Here is a 15261-nt window from a genome sequence, read left to right as displayed (position 1 = left end):
TTCATTATGATAAAGAGAAATAAAAATGATAGTGTGGGGGCTTCAGAGATGTCTCAGCAGTTAAGAGCACTGACTGCTCTTCCAGAGGTCCTGAGTTCAATTCCCAGCAACCACATGGTGACTGGCAACCATTTGTAATGGGATCTGGCACCCTCTTCTGGTGTGTCTGAAGACAGTGATAGTGTACTCATATGAATAAATCAATCTTTTAAAAAAAAGACAGTGTGAATGACTTCAGATTTCTTATGGACTACAAAAGATGAGGAGATAGGAAGAACATTACAAAACATAATGAGAACTGTCAGCCTAAAATTCTGTAATTGGTGAGAATATTCTTTACAAGTAAAAGTCAAATACATATGTACCCAGATAAAGGAAAACAGAGAGAATCCACCGTTAGGAATTTATGAGAGAACAATTGCTAAATGTGCTTCTTCAGGCAGAAGAGAAATACTGAGAAAAGGCCCTGACGTGAGCCCAGGAGGTGGCTCAGTTGGTAGAGTGCTTGCTGTACAAACATGCTAGGTTCGTCTTTAGATTCTCAACACCCATCTAAAAACAGGAAAAGTAGCCATAGATGTAATTACGGTAGTGGCAAGATCCCTGGATCTCTTTGGCCCACCAGTCTAGCAAAATTGGCAAGTTTCATGTTCAGTGAGAGACCTTATCTAAAAAAATAACGTGATGAAGACATTCTCAACATCAAGGTCTTGTGTAGCATGTAGTTTCTACTTCCCCACTTTAAATTCCAGGCAGACCACTCTACCAGACACCTTGGATCCATGGATGAAAGACACATGCATACACACACACACACACACACACACACACACACACACACATGCACAAGGTTATTTTTGATATGCTTTTTAGCTCAATGGTAGGGCACTTCTAAGCCTTCCACAGCTAATGTGCCCCCATCTTCACTCCTATCTCAACATCTTAAAATCTGCCCTCAACTTAGTTGCCTGGTTACCTTCTCCTTGCTCAGCACCCTAAATCTGCCCTCAGCTCAGTTGTGTTTCTAATATCCTGCCAGTTACCCCAAGCCCCGCTCAGGGAGCAACCAACGATCCCTCCACCTGAGATCTCACATGGCTGGTGGCTCTCTCTCTCTCCAAAGCATGGAGAATTTTCTTTCCTCCTTCTGCATTTTCTAGACTGCCTGCAGGAATTCCCACTTCTTTTACCCAACCATTGGCCTCTAGCATCTTTATTGGTAGATCAAGAACCAATTGGGGAACAGGACCTTTCATGCAGATTCTGATCAAAGCATCAGAATCACCCCTTGCAGTCTTGCACCTGTACACTTGTGAATATGCAATATGCAATGTGCATGTGTAGGTGTGTGCTCAAGAACCTTTGCATACACACACACACACACACACACACACACACACACACACACAAGTTCTATGTGAGATAAAAAGAAATTTGGACAAGGAAAAAACAAGAGAATTGATACATGTCTGTATAAATATAATGGGGTATAGTAGCCTTCTCTAGGTTTTTAATATATGTTAACAGGGAGATGCTTAGCCAATAAAAAGCCCTTGCTGTATAAGACTGATGACCTGAGGTTGATCCCTGGACCCCACATAAAAGGCTTGATGTCATGGCAGTGGCATGCATCCGAAATCTCAGCCTTCCTACCGTGAGATGGGAGGCAGTAGCAGAAAGAAGAGAAACCCTGCCTCAAAAGCAAGGTGGAGCCAAGAATCACTTCTGGAAAGTTGTCCTTGTGACCTCTACACATGTGCCACAGCACATGTATGACCTCTACACATGTGCCACAGCACATGTATGACCTCTACACATGTGCCACAGTACACGCATGAGCTCTACACATGTGCCACAGCACAGTATGACCTCTACATATGTGCCACAGCACATGTATGACCTCTACCATGTGCCACAACACACACATGACCTCTACACGTGTGTCACAGCACACATATGACCTCTACCCATGTGCCACAGCAGATGTATGCACTCCAATACCATTCATTCATTCATTCATTCATTCATTCAGTTAATCATTATGCTGATAGTTGGAAGCCAAAATTATAAAATTGTCAGATCGGGTTTATGTTGTGTGTAGAGGTAACACAAAAAACAGAACAATTTAAAGAGGGAGGGGATTAAGGGCTGACATCATAAAAATTAATTAAAACATATAGTTCAAAGGCAACATTGTTAAAAAGTGGTTAAAAAACCCACAAAATGTTCACCTACAAGCTCTCTACAACAAATTCTTTCTAAACATTATATAGGTAGGAAAATAGAGGTCAGAGAAAGATAAATGATGTAAATTTAAAGAAATGATGTAATTTAAAGAAAGGATAATTTGACCTTTCACTATCAAAGTAGATAGTTAAATATGAAAAGTTATCTAGAATAATGAGAATATAATGCAATGATTACATGTCAACTTTTTCACCAATAAGAAACACTCCTAAATGTGCATACACTAAATAACAGCTCTTCAACATACATAAAGCATAATTAACAAAAGCGAAAGAAAACACCCTAATTTACAGTTATAATTGGAGATGTCAGCACTCTTATTTTAGTAACTGATAGTACAAGTCACAGAAAAATCACCAAGTTGCAGAGAATTAAATAGCACCAGAACCAACTGAATTTGGCCAACAATAACATAGCACTTGAGTGTGTAACAGCAGCATACACATTCTTTCAACTACATGTGACTTAGTCACTGATGTCCTCTATATTGGATGATTAAAGCATTAACCAATTAAGAGTCAGTCCTTCATAGGTTGTTCCATGATTATAACAGAATTATATGAACACTCATTAAGAGACCGAGTAAGAAAGACTTCTTGGTCTTGAAAACTAGACAGTATTCTTGTAAAGATCTCTAGGTTAAAGGAGAAGTCTCAAGGGAGGTTAGGAAACATATGTACCGAGTAAAAATGTATTACTATGAAACGATATTTAATTATACTTTAATAAGTAAAAATGCATATATAATTTCCTAATTAGTGAAAAACCCAAATATATACCTGTTTCAGTTTCATATTGCTTCTATCAAAATATTTCCAAGCTCAGTGCTTCAAAACATAACAAACCTTTCATAGCTCTGTGGACTAGACTCGGCTTCCAGATTTATGCATGGCGTCCTTCACATAGTGGCAACTGGGATTAGATTCACCTGAGTTTGACTAAACTAGAGGGCCTGTATGGCTTTTATGTTTATATATCTAGCAATTCTGTGACCCTCTACATCTTATGGACTTCTTACTGGCTGGCACAGATTAAGTAAGAGGATGTAAATGTTGGCCAGCTATTTAGGAACTGCATTTGGATCCCATCAAAGCAGGCACAGGGCCTGTCTAGATTTAAGAGGGCAAGAAATACCATCTACTTTTTGATAGGAAAATAACAATAGAATGTGGCAATAGAAGATATTACGGCACTATCTCTAGAAAATCCCACCCTTCCCAGTGTTCCCTTTGGCACAAGCATTCACATTCTTTCCACATGCAAAATAAACTCACTCTCTCTTGTGTCCATCAAAATCTTATTCTGATTATTGTAATTGCTTGATCTTCAGGACCTTATTATCTAAATGATTTTCAGGTGGAGAAGAAATCCCTGAGCTGCTGATTCTAAAATGTAATTGCAAATACAATAGATTTAGAGCAGTCAAGATACTTTGAAAGGAAAAAAAAAACCAATTTGAAACATTTACATTATGGATAGGAAGCTTACTTTCTATAAAATTAATTAGAAAGAAAATCTGATGCTCGGACATGTTAATAATAGTATATTAATAAAGATGGTTGTCCTGATCTTTGAAGGACTGTGGGGCACAAAGAGAAAGGCACTCTAATTAGAACATGGACAACAGACTTGTATAGGAACTCCACAGAGAAGGATACTAAAATATTTGTTGGTTCCTGAAACACCAGGGGGGTACCAGAACCAGAGGAGAATGATAAAAGCTAGAACTTCCTCACTTGTAATTTTAAGGGAAAGGTAGAGGGACTTTCTCTTTTTAGACTTATTTGGAATTGTGTTAAAAATGTAAGGATAACCACACAAAAATGAAAGTTTACACAACAGCAGGGGCAAAAGAGAAGGAACAGCAAATCTTTCACAAACTGACAGGCAAGAAGGTAGAAAAAGAGAAAAGCCTTTTAAAGAAACGGTTAGCAGAAATATACACCAATAATCACAGTAAATGTAAATGAACTAAACTTTCTCTGTTTAATGTCAGAGAATGGAGGATAAAGTTCCTTCTAAACCTCTTACATGTTATTTAAATAGATATTAAAGCTCAAGGAAAAAGTGAGTATTAAAGCCTAACTATTAGAATCAAAATTGATTTTAAGGCAAAATATTAATTGAGATAAAAGATGAATCACATAGTGACAAAAGGTATTTTTCACTTAGATGGCAATAATTTAAAATTACCAATATTACGGTCTAAATTATCACAGAAAAATTTAATAGAACAAGTGCATAATCTTAGAGTCTAGCCCAACCCATTTCTTGAACCAATTATATCAATTTCTTCTTCTTCTTCTTCTTCCCCCTCCTCCTCCTCCCCCTCCTCCTCCTCCCCCTCCTCCCCCTCCTCCTCCTCCCCCTCCTCCTCCTCCCCCTCCTCCTCCTCCCCCTCCTCCTCCTCCCCCTCCTCCTCCTCCTCCTCCTCCCCCTCCTCCTCCTCCTCCTCCCCCTTCTCCTCCTCCCCGTTCTTCTCCCCTGCCTGTAACACACAACCCTAAAATTGAGGTGCTTAAATGAGAGCTCTCATCTGTAAGCTCATTGTTTTTGTTGGTTAGAAATTCAAACTAGGTCCAAATGGGCAATTTTTTTTTCTGGGGTAAACTGGGAACATGGATGTCTGATAATCTCATACACCTATGAGAAATAGCTTGGTGATAGTTTTTTATTATTTATGAAGTTACTGGAACTTGTTCATGTGGTGAAATATATCAAAAGCAGCAAGAGAGTAAACAAAAAGATACAAACAACTCTTAGGCTTTTACTCAGGTTGTATTTGTTCATCTCCCATTGACAAAAATATTTTTAAAATTCTCTTGGCCTACCTTGATACAAAACTTAAAGACTTTTATTTGCCATCTTACTGCAAGGACATGGAGAGGAGGAAGGAGATTTTGTAATCATTTCTTATAATTTACATATTGAGAAAGCATGGAACCAAGAGTGTATTAGTAAGGCTACAAAAAGACTTGAACAAGAAATGCCATATAATCAGTGTGCATACAACATGTTCTTCACAACTAAAAATTAAAAACCACTAAAGTTTTAAAATAATCATGAAACATTTAAAAGTTGTTTATGTACTAAGATATGCAAAATATTCAGCAAATATGAAATAACTATCTTTTTTTTCCCCTGAGATATGATATTGCTATGTAGCAAAGGTTGTGCTTGCGAAGGGAGCCTCTGGCTTTTGCCTTGCAAGAGAGTGCTGGTACTACAGACGTACACCATTGTGCTTAATTTAGAATTGTTCTTTTATAAAGCCCATTTCATCTTAAAACTTAATCAAACCAGGAATGAGTTACAAGATAATTCTTTTGCAAGATAACCTTTTGAAAAGCATGCTAAGAGACTTTAAAATGTTTCTAAATACATCTTTGATGAAAATGGAATTCATAATAGGAATCCTAACATTTTAAATGGAATACTAATAAAACAGTATGACATAATTAAATGAAGATGTTAGCGCTAAGTCTTTATATTGGGAAAGAAAAAAATCCTAGAATAGTGAGTTGTTCACCTTCCCTTAAATTAGAAAAAGAATAACAGAGTAACTTCAGGACACCAGCGAGAAAAAAAATAATTATATATATTAATAAAATGGAAACCATATATGAATTATGAAAGTCAACAAAACTAATGTTCTTTGGAATATTAGAAAATAATACAAGTTTCTGTAAGAAATAACTAGTTAAAAAAAGACAACACCGGAGCTCTTGACTCTAGCTGCATATGTATCAAAAGATGGCCTAGTCGGCCATCACTGGAAAGAGAGGCCCATTGGATTTGTAAACTTTATATGCCCCAATATAGGGGAATGCCAGGGCCAAAAGAATGGGAATGGGAGGGTAGGGAAGTGGGGGGCGGTATGGGGGACTTTTGGGATAGCATTGGAAATGTAATTGAGGAAAATATGTAATAAAAAAAAAAAAAACTTTATATGCCCCAATATAGGGGAATGCCAGGGCCAAAAAGTGGCAGTGGGTGGGTAGGGGAGTCGGGGGGAGGATATGGGGGACTTTTGGGATAGCATTGGAAATGTAATTGAGGAAAATACCTAATAAAAATATTTTAAAAAAAGACAACAACCAAAGAAAAAACATTCAGTTTGTACTGAATGCAGTTTTTCCTAAAGGAAAAAAGAAAACAATTGCAAATTCTATAAGGTTTAGAAACTAGAAAACTCAATTAACTTTTCTAAATTACTGTTACCATAGTTATAAAACTAGACAAGTATGATGCAATGCCTTTTATAGTTATTAATTTTTATAGATAGTAGGCACAAATTATTAAAAGATATGTATAACTCTTAATCAGGAAGTCAAGAATACTTCCACATCTAAAAAAGTCAATGTAATTCAATCTATAAACACAGCACAATTTGATTACTTCAAAATAAACAGAATAAATACTTGATTACATTCAGCATTTACATAAACTGCACATGCATACATTAATATAAAATGCCTTACATGCATCCAATAGCAAAAAACTATTTTAATTTTAACTAGTTGAAAAGAACATCATGTTCAGTGATGAGATATAAATGCAGTCTTCAAAGGAATCAAACAAGGGCATCCATTAGTACTACTATTATTAACCTAGGGGAGCAAAATGCTAAAATTTCTAAGAAAATAAGCATAAGAAATGGAAAGAGGTAAAATTTTTATTTTCCACAGTGAACATCTATGTAGAAAACCTCCAAGTATCAACAGATGAAAGTATTACAAGTTTGATACTGATACTGATAGTGAAAACTGGTGTACAGTGGGGAAATAGATGTAATCAAACTGGCATTTCACACCGAAAAATGTTAAAAACACATTAAGAACACAAATAATACAATGTAGGCATGTATTGTAAAGGTTTGGACCACAAAGATTATTACAGACAAAGCAATGAGTGGACTGCCAGTTACAGAGACCCAGGCAGGATTCTGAGGAGTCTGAGACCAGCTTGGGCAATATAGTGGGATCCTCTCTCACACACAGAGGCAGTAGATAATATTCTCTAAGTGTAACTGTTGAGGGATATGCATTTCAGATCCTGGAAGACAGCTCAGAAGAAACCTAAGTGAAAGTAAACATGCAGAAAAATGCAAACCCTTTGGTTGGTGGTTTAGTCCCAGGGAGCTCTGGAGATACTGGTTAGTTCATATTGTTGTTCCTCCTATGGGGCTGCAGACCCCTTCAGCTTCTTGAGCTTCTTCATTGGGGACCCTGTGCTCTGTCCAATGGATGACTGTAAGCATCCACCTCTGTATTTTCCAGGCACTGGCAGAGCCTCTCAGGAGACAGCTATATCAGACTCCTGTCAGCAAGTTCTTGTTGGCATCTACAATAGTGTCTGGATTTGGAGGCTGTTTATGGGATGGATCCCCAAATAGGGCAGTCTCTAAACCACCAATCAAAGAAAACACATGGTAGGACTCATGGCTCTAGCTACATATGTAGCAGAAGATGGCCTTGTTGCTCATCAATGAGAGGCCCTAGGGCCTGTGAAGGTTCTATGCCCCAGTATAGGGGAATGCCAGGGCCAGAAAGTGAGAGTGTGTGGGTTGGTGAGCAGGGGGAGGGAGAAGGGAATAGGTGGTTTTTGGAGGGGAAACGAGGAAAGGGGCTAACATTTAAAATGTAAATATAGAAAATATCTAATAATAAAAAAAAGAAAAATGCAAAACCATGTTCACTGACTGCCACAGACAAAATAAAATCTAAGTCCATTGATATTAACAGTTGGCCTGCTGTGCCAGGAATGAACACAAGTATTGCTAGTAAGCCTGTAAATTAATGTGAGGTACTCTAAGACCCATATAGCAGGAATGCTGTCAAACTCTCACCTGGAAACAGATGGTGGGATAATTCAAGATGGTTTGATTTACAAAGACATTTTAAGAAGGTGTGAGCCAAGGAGCTGTTACCACTCCCAGACCCAAAGGGGCAAAGGGAAGGAAGGAAGGACTTGGGAGCCAGAAGGAGCAAATCTTACAGACTCTGTCAGAGAAGAGCTGAGCCTGCCAGTGAAGGGACACAGACAGCAGGGAAATCTTGTAGGGAGGAAGCCAGGGGAATTAATAAGTGGTTACATCACATGTCTGACAGCCAGCTATTTGCTGGGTTTCCAAATTGGCTTAATCTAACCAACAGGTGAAGGGTGGTCCATGATGTGACCCTACAGGGAGGTTCAGGGACAAAGAGGCTCTGAAGGGAACAAATACCGTAAGATACCTGCTAATAAGTACTTGTTATTTGTACAGAAAAGAAATTGTCACATGCTCGTGCAGATGTATGCAAGAGGTGTAGGGAACAGGTTTGTTGAGATGACTAGAGAAAATGTAACACAATTTTATTAATGGGGAATAGGCAGGTAAAATAGAGTGGGGTGAACTTGTGATGACCTATGGTACAGCTTGCTGGCCCCAAGGTCACAGATGGCTTAGATTTTATAGAGAAGCATTTGCTGTCTCTGATCTGACGTTGATGGCGAATCTCTGCCTTTGAGGTCACACAGTTGATTGAAAGGGAGAGGACAAACAGGAAATGCCTTATCAGGTAATTTGGTCTTCACTTGAGCTTTGAATGCTGCCTGGTGGATTCTGATATATTCGTGTCAGTTTAGAGCATTTAATTATTTTTAAGTCTGGCACTTGCTTGGCATACAGTAAGTCATTGGGTTTGATTCCTAGCACATAGTTGGGGGTCGGGGTGGTGGAGAGAAAGACAAAGAAGAGGTAGAGGGAGAAAAAGAAGACTTTAAATATTTTTAACATATCACTGGCAATTTGACAATTTTGGCTTCTTGTGTGGAATATAATGTTTTCACATAAAGCATTATAGCATGTTTTATTAGAATTAGTAGCAATAAAAATTACACATACCACCATTTGTTTATTCAGTGTATATCACATACCAGGTATTTTAAAAAAATTCTTAATCTACTTAAATTTTATAATCCTGGTTTCATTAACTGTATTTATTCAAATATAGGTTTTTATTTAATTAACTAAGTCACTGATATAAGCTAAGTTCTCAACGACCTTTATTGACAGCTATTTCTCATGTGTGTCTGTGCATGGGGTGCAGGACTGTGCGTGTGATGGGCAAAGGTTGACAGTAGAAGTCTCCCTCAATTGCTTTTCTGTCTTCTGTTTTATTTTAATTTTTCCTTTTGTGTGTGGAAAGTTCTGTTTTCCTTGAAGTTGTCCGCCAACTCTGGCTTTTACAAACTTTATGTCTGGTGTGCTGCACAGACCCTGGAGGGAGGGAAGGGGTAAAATGCAAAGATCCTATTTAGGCTGAGCACTCCAAGGTTTTCCTTTTTGCACACTGTCCAGTTCCGTGTTTCTATGTGAACTGCCACCCACTGAAAGAGGCTTCTCCAGGGAGAGCTGAGCAGTGTACTGCTCTCTAGCCTAGCAGGATGTCCTTAGGAGTCATTTCATTGCTAAATTCGTTTAGAAAAACAATCACAGCAGCATTTTTCCTAGGGCTCATCGCCTGTCTAGTGTCAGGCATGGGTTCCATCCCATGAAGAAGGATTTTAAACTCACTTTTTAAAATTGAGGTTGCTTACTCCTGCAGACCTGAGCCCCATTCCCTTCATATAACCTTTCTATCCCCATGTTGTTTTGTCATTCCTGAAAATACACCACGCTTTGGAAACATGCCACCCTTTGGCAGAGGAAACCTGGAAAGTATTGGCTGGGAAGTCAGAATTGTCTTTTATTCCAAGGATGAATTGGAGGGTACATTTTGCATAAACTTCAGGATGCTTCACCAAGAACAATAAATACATTCTATTTTTTTTTGATGCTATTATTTCTACCTTATCTAGAAAATGAGTTAACGTCTGTGTAGCTTAAAATTTTTCTGGTGGTTTAGTTCCTGGGAGCTCTGGGGCGGGGAGTGGAGGGTTGGGTCTGGTTGGTTGATATTGTTCTTCCTATGGGGTTGCAAACCCCTTCAGCTCCTTCAGTCTTTTCTCTAACTCTTCCATTGGGAACCCCGTGCTCAGTCCACTGGTTGGCTGCGAGCATCTGCATCTGTATTTGTCAGGCTCTGGCAGAGCCTCTCAGGAGACCAACCAAAGAGTACACTTGGAGGGACTCATGGCTCCAGCCACATATGTAGCAGAGGATGGCCTTGTCAGGAATCAATGGGAAGATAGGCCTGGGAAAGTTCGATGCCTTAGTGTAGGGGAATGTGAGGGCGAGGAGGAGGAAATGGGAGTTTTTTTTGGGAGGGGGGCAGGGAAAGGGTATAACGTTTGACATGTAAATAAAGAAAATATTCAATTAAAAAAAGAAAAAAACCCTTTGTTTGTATTTTAAGTTCAGTCTTGCTACAGTAAGCCCTGAGTGGTAACAGTATTATTACCACTAGAACAGTAGTTCATTGCACCACCGTTACTTACATGCATGTATGTATCTTAGCACTGACAAGTCTTGCTGTCTTATTGTATTTCTCCTCTGTTGGCAGAAGGGAAAGCTGTGCACGTACAGTTCCACTGAGTGGTTAAACTGAATCAATCTGAAATCTGTGATGAGAATTCACCTTTAAATTTGGCCTACATCTATTCTAAAACTTCTCACACTTAGGGAGCTTTGCCAATTTCTCCTTTGTCTAAGCTGTTTTTGCAGTATGGCTCTGTAGGAGAACTGTAGGCTGAGACCACTGCCAGGAAGAAAGATAAGCGAATTTGTTGACATGCTGTGGAAAATTAGTACAAGACAGAAAACAAAACAAACAAACAAAAAACTAAAAACCAAAACAAATAAACAAAAAAACCCAATTCTCTCTTGTAAGCCTTACAATTTTTAAAGAAAGTTTACATATTAACACTTAACTGTTTCTCCTAACAGCAGCAGGAGTTAGATCTGATAACTTATGAAATATATAATGTATGTAGCTATAGTACACATTCTAAACAGTAATTGTTTAATGAGTTGAAATAGCATATAAAATACTGGAAACAACCAAGTATTAACAATAAATCTCACATGCAATAGCTCTCCAACAACAACAACAAGAACAACAAAAACAACAACAAGCACTTGTGAAGGGTTTCATTTAGTAAGCATTAAATCTACAGGTTCTATTCAAATGTCAGAATTCCAGACTAAGTCTGCTTGTTGGGATGCTATTACTCTGGGTCACTGAACTTGAGAGACAATTTATCTTAAATACAAGGAAACCGAGACCCAGAAATTGTGAAAGGTTCACTCTCTTGCACAACAGGGCTGAGCCCCAGGTGAATTCTGATTTCCTCCCTGTTAACACAGAGGCTAGCAGCAGACTAGAGCTTGAGATAGCAGGCAACAACAAACATAATCTGAAAAGGGAGGAGACTAAAATGTTAGGAAGAAACAAAGGGGAAAAAAGAAGAAAACTCAGGTAATAATCAGGAGAGGTGCATTGGAAAGAAAATGATGCAAACATTAGCTAGTGGGCTCAGCCCAGAGCTTGTGCTGCTCGCTTTTAAATTTTCTTTATAGAAATATCCCCCTGCCACCCCTCCCCACCCCCTGAGGGAACTAAAAACAGGTTTGTTTTGTTTAGGATACTGATAAGGCAATCTGCATTCCTAGGCTGAGAAATAGAGGACTGCTCAAACAGTTTAGAATTAGTTTCTGTAATAACTAACAAATGCATCACATAAGTCCAGTCGAACATTTTTGTTGGCATTTGAAGCGAGTGCATTACTCACTAGTGGACGTGCCAACAAGAAAATCCCCACCCTATTTCCACCCCCTCAGAGCCACAAATTATTATTTATTAAGCAGTGACAGAGAGAATTGGAGTGCATGCACAACAGGAGTCATCATGGTGATTGAGGTTCTTAAAGATTAACTGTCATCGTAGAGTTAAGATCAAATCAATTCTGGCCCTATAACATTTCCCATGAAAAACCTTCAATTTTAATTTTGGTATTTGAAAGTCTGATTGGCTTTGTTTTGGGGCAATGCCCTTTTCAATATGTAAATACCTTATTTATTATATTGAATTGATTTAATTCATGTAAATTAGAATTTAATTGAAATACTTTTTACAGGAAATCCTTTAGAATTGAGTTTTACTTTGTCTATCACTTTTCTAAACTTTATATAATCTCTATCTATCTACATATCTATCTATCTATCTATCTATCTATCTATCTATCTATCTATCTATGCTAAACACACACACACACACATACATACATACATACACATACTAAAACTGGGTCACTTTCTTTTTTTAATATTTTCACTGTCTGACCACACACAAACCTTACATAAGAATATTCAGCTAAGGTTTATATTGAGATTTTGTCTTTTACTGTTTATTATAATACTGGTCTCCAAGATCTGGAGTCCACAGGTAGCCTCTGGGACTGGCTCTGCAGTTAATTCTGATTGGTGAAAAAAGATACCAGCAGCTAATAGCTGGGGAGAAGAGACATTTGTAGTGGTGGTGGAGGAGGTAGAAAAGGAGAAGTCAGGGGCCAGGCACAGTATAGAGAAGCAAGAAGAGCTTAGCCTCTGGACCAAGTACATTTCTTACAGGGCTGCCTAATTGGATTAAGAACAGCTAACTAGTAAGTGATGATTTGGGGTCATCGGTAGGAAAGTAGATTCTAACAACATGGAGGGTAGGCAGTTGCCCAGCTATTGAGCTGTTTAAGGCATATTTAAAAATTAAGGCTGTGTGTGTCTTTCATCAGGAACATAAATGGTCAAAGGCAGGAAGGAACCCCATGCCGGGGTTTTTAAAATATTTTTTACAACAGGTTTAGAAAATGCTTTTAATGATAAAAATGAAGCTACAACATGCAAATACCTAACACGAGTCTAAATAAGTACCTGGAGACTTGTAAATATCAATGTTAAAAGCTATTGGTTACACCAAATCAACACCAAGTTTCCACTGGAAGGCCCTAGAAAAAGAAGAGCAAATTAAACCCTAACCAAGCAGAAGAACAAATCAAGAGAAGCATGGATATAACAAGGGCTAAAGCAGAGCCAAGGAGATAAAATAAATAAAGTAAAAGAAAAGAACAACAGAAAAAATATGACCCAAAGTTGGCTCTTTGAAAAAGTTAACAGTAAAGAAACTGTTATACCCAGAGCAGGGAGAAAACATGGTGTTAAGATCAGAAAGGAAAGAGGATGTTTACCAACAGTAGGCAAGATAAAGAGTTGGGGCAACTGGAATACTGGCAAACTTTTGAAACAATGTTGTTGCTGGTGAGCAGGCCGATTTAGCAGGTCTTTGCTTACTGTGGCCCACATGGTACCTTTCTTGTGCCAGCTCTGCTTGGTGTCTAGAGTTTCTCTTGGTAGATAATACAGCTAGATCTCTCTTGAGTTCTCATTTTGTGGTGTCTCCCTTTGCAGATAATGTCACTGATGCCTTCACATAACGTTCTCTCCTGTTTCCTGTAGGACTCGGGTCCTGGTGCACAGTGTTTGGCCTCCCAGGGCTTCTTCTGAAAGCTGCTGAGAAGTTCCCACAGCTCTCTGAGTGATACCCAGGTGTGCCTCATACCGACTCAGGCAGTGGCTGGGCTCACTTGGCCCTTCTCTGCAGAAATCTCTGAGGGCTGGGAGGGCTGAACTCAAGGAAAGAATTGTCCTGAGACTGCAGGGTATCCATGTGCTGAGTCCTCAGAGCAAACTTTTTCTTTCAAGACAGGGTTTCTCTGTATAGCCCTGGCTGTCCTGGAAGTCACTTTGTAGACCAGGCTGGCCTCGAACTCAGAAATCCACCTGTCTCTAAAGCAAACTCTTTCAAATGAGTTTTTAGATGTTCAAACTCTCCCCATGAGTTTATGATGGTGGGTCTGGACAATTCCCAAGAAACTTAAAGTGCACCCCCTCCTATGGTGCTGCTTTCTCTTACTTTAACCTCTCAAAACTATGCATTCTTTGGCCCCAACTTTCCATGCCCCTTTCTTATAACTTTCTCGGCCCTTCCTCCTATGCTTTCTGTGTAAAATTCTCAAAGTAAATTTAAGCTAAAAGCAGGTTGCTGTACCATACCACAGGCTCTATACTGTGACTCTGAAATTTCTTCAACCAGACTAACTAGACAATGTTTAAATTCAGCTTCACTCAAAGTCTTTAGTATATAGGTAAGATATAAATTCTTTCCATAATTAATACAAATGTCAATCTATAATAGAGGTTTCATTGCTATGTGGAACCTCGCAAGTAAGACCTTTAATGTCTTTGTTTATTGGCAAATCTGGTCTTATGGGCTCCCATCAAACTGTCAGCTCAGCTCTGTTCATAGCATTCTAAAAGCTTTCTAGCTGGTTTCTCTGAACTTCCCTAAGTCACTTCCAAAGTCGCTGAACTTCATAGTCATATCTAGTGTATATCTAATTCCAGTATTTTTTTCCTCCTGAATTAAATTCCCTGAAGTGGAAGTTTCTGGATATATCAGGTACTACAGACTCCTGTGGTGCTTCACTGGTCTCAAGTCTTCACCTTTGCTCATCTTCACTTCATGGAGAGAGGCACAGCAGAGAACTCCTGGCATCCTGGCTGGTCCTGGCTGCTCCCGTTGACTTATGCAGATTCCATGGAGGCCTGGAGGTTTCTGCTAGATCATGCCACTCCTACTGATTTACATTTATTATTCTGACAGCACTGAACTAGACTGTTGGTATTCTGACGATGAAGACTGGAATAGTCCCAAGGAACCACTTCTACACAGGTCCATATCCCCTTGTCCTATTTACCATCTTATCTCCCCTGCCTTTGAACAGTGGGCTAGACAAGGGTGGTGGTGTTGGAGGGGGGGACAGAGTTGAAGTAGGTTTAAAAAGTCTAAGTTCAAAGCATTTGAGAACTTTTATTAAAGCAGGTTTAAGAAGTCTAAGTCCATGTCCCCACAACTATGACAAATACTGAGCAAAGCCATTAAAGGACAAAACATTTGGCACAAAAGTTCCAGATGTCTGGCTTCATTGCTTTAAGCCTGTGGCACGGAAGAACACCAGGCATGCTAATGCAGAGTAATG

Source organism: Mus caroli, unplaced genomic scaffold (assembly GCF_978045245.1).
Source record: "Mus caroli unplaced genomic scaffold, Mus_caroli_1 scaffold_7, whole genome shotgun sequence".
Lineage (NCBI taxonomy): Eukaryota > Metazoa > Chordata > Mammalia > Rodentia > Muridae > Mus > Mus caroli.
Note: the sequence above shows the minus strand (reverse complement) of the source record.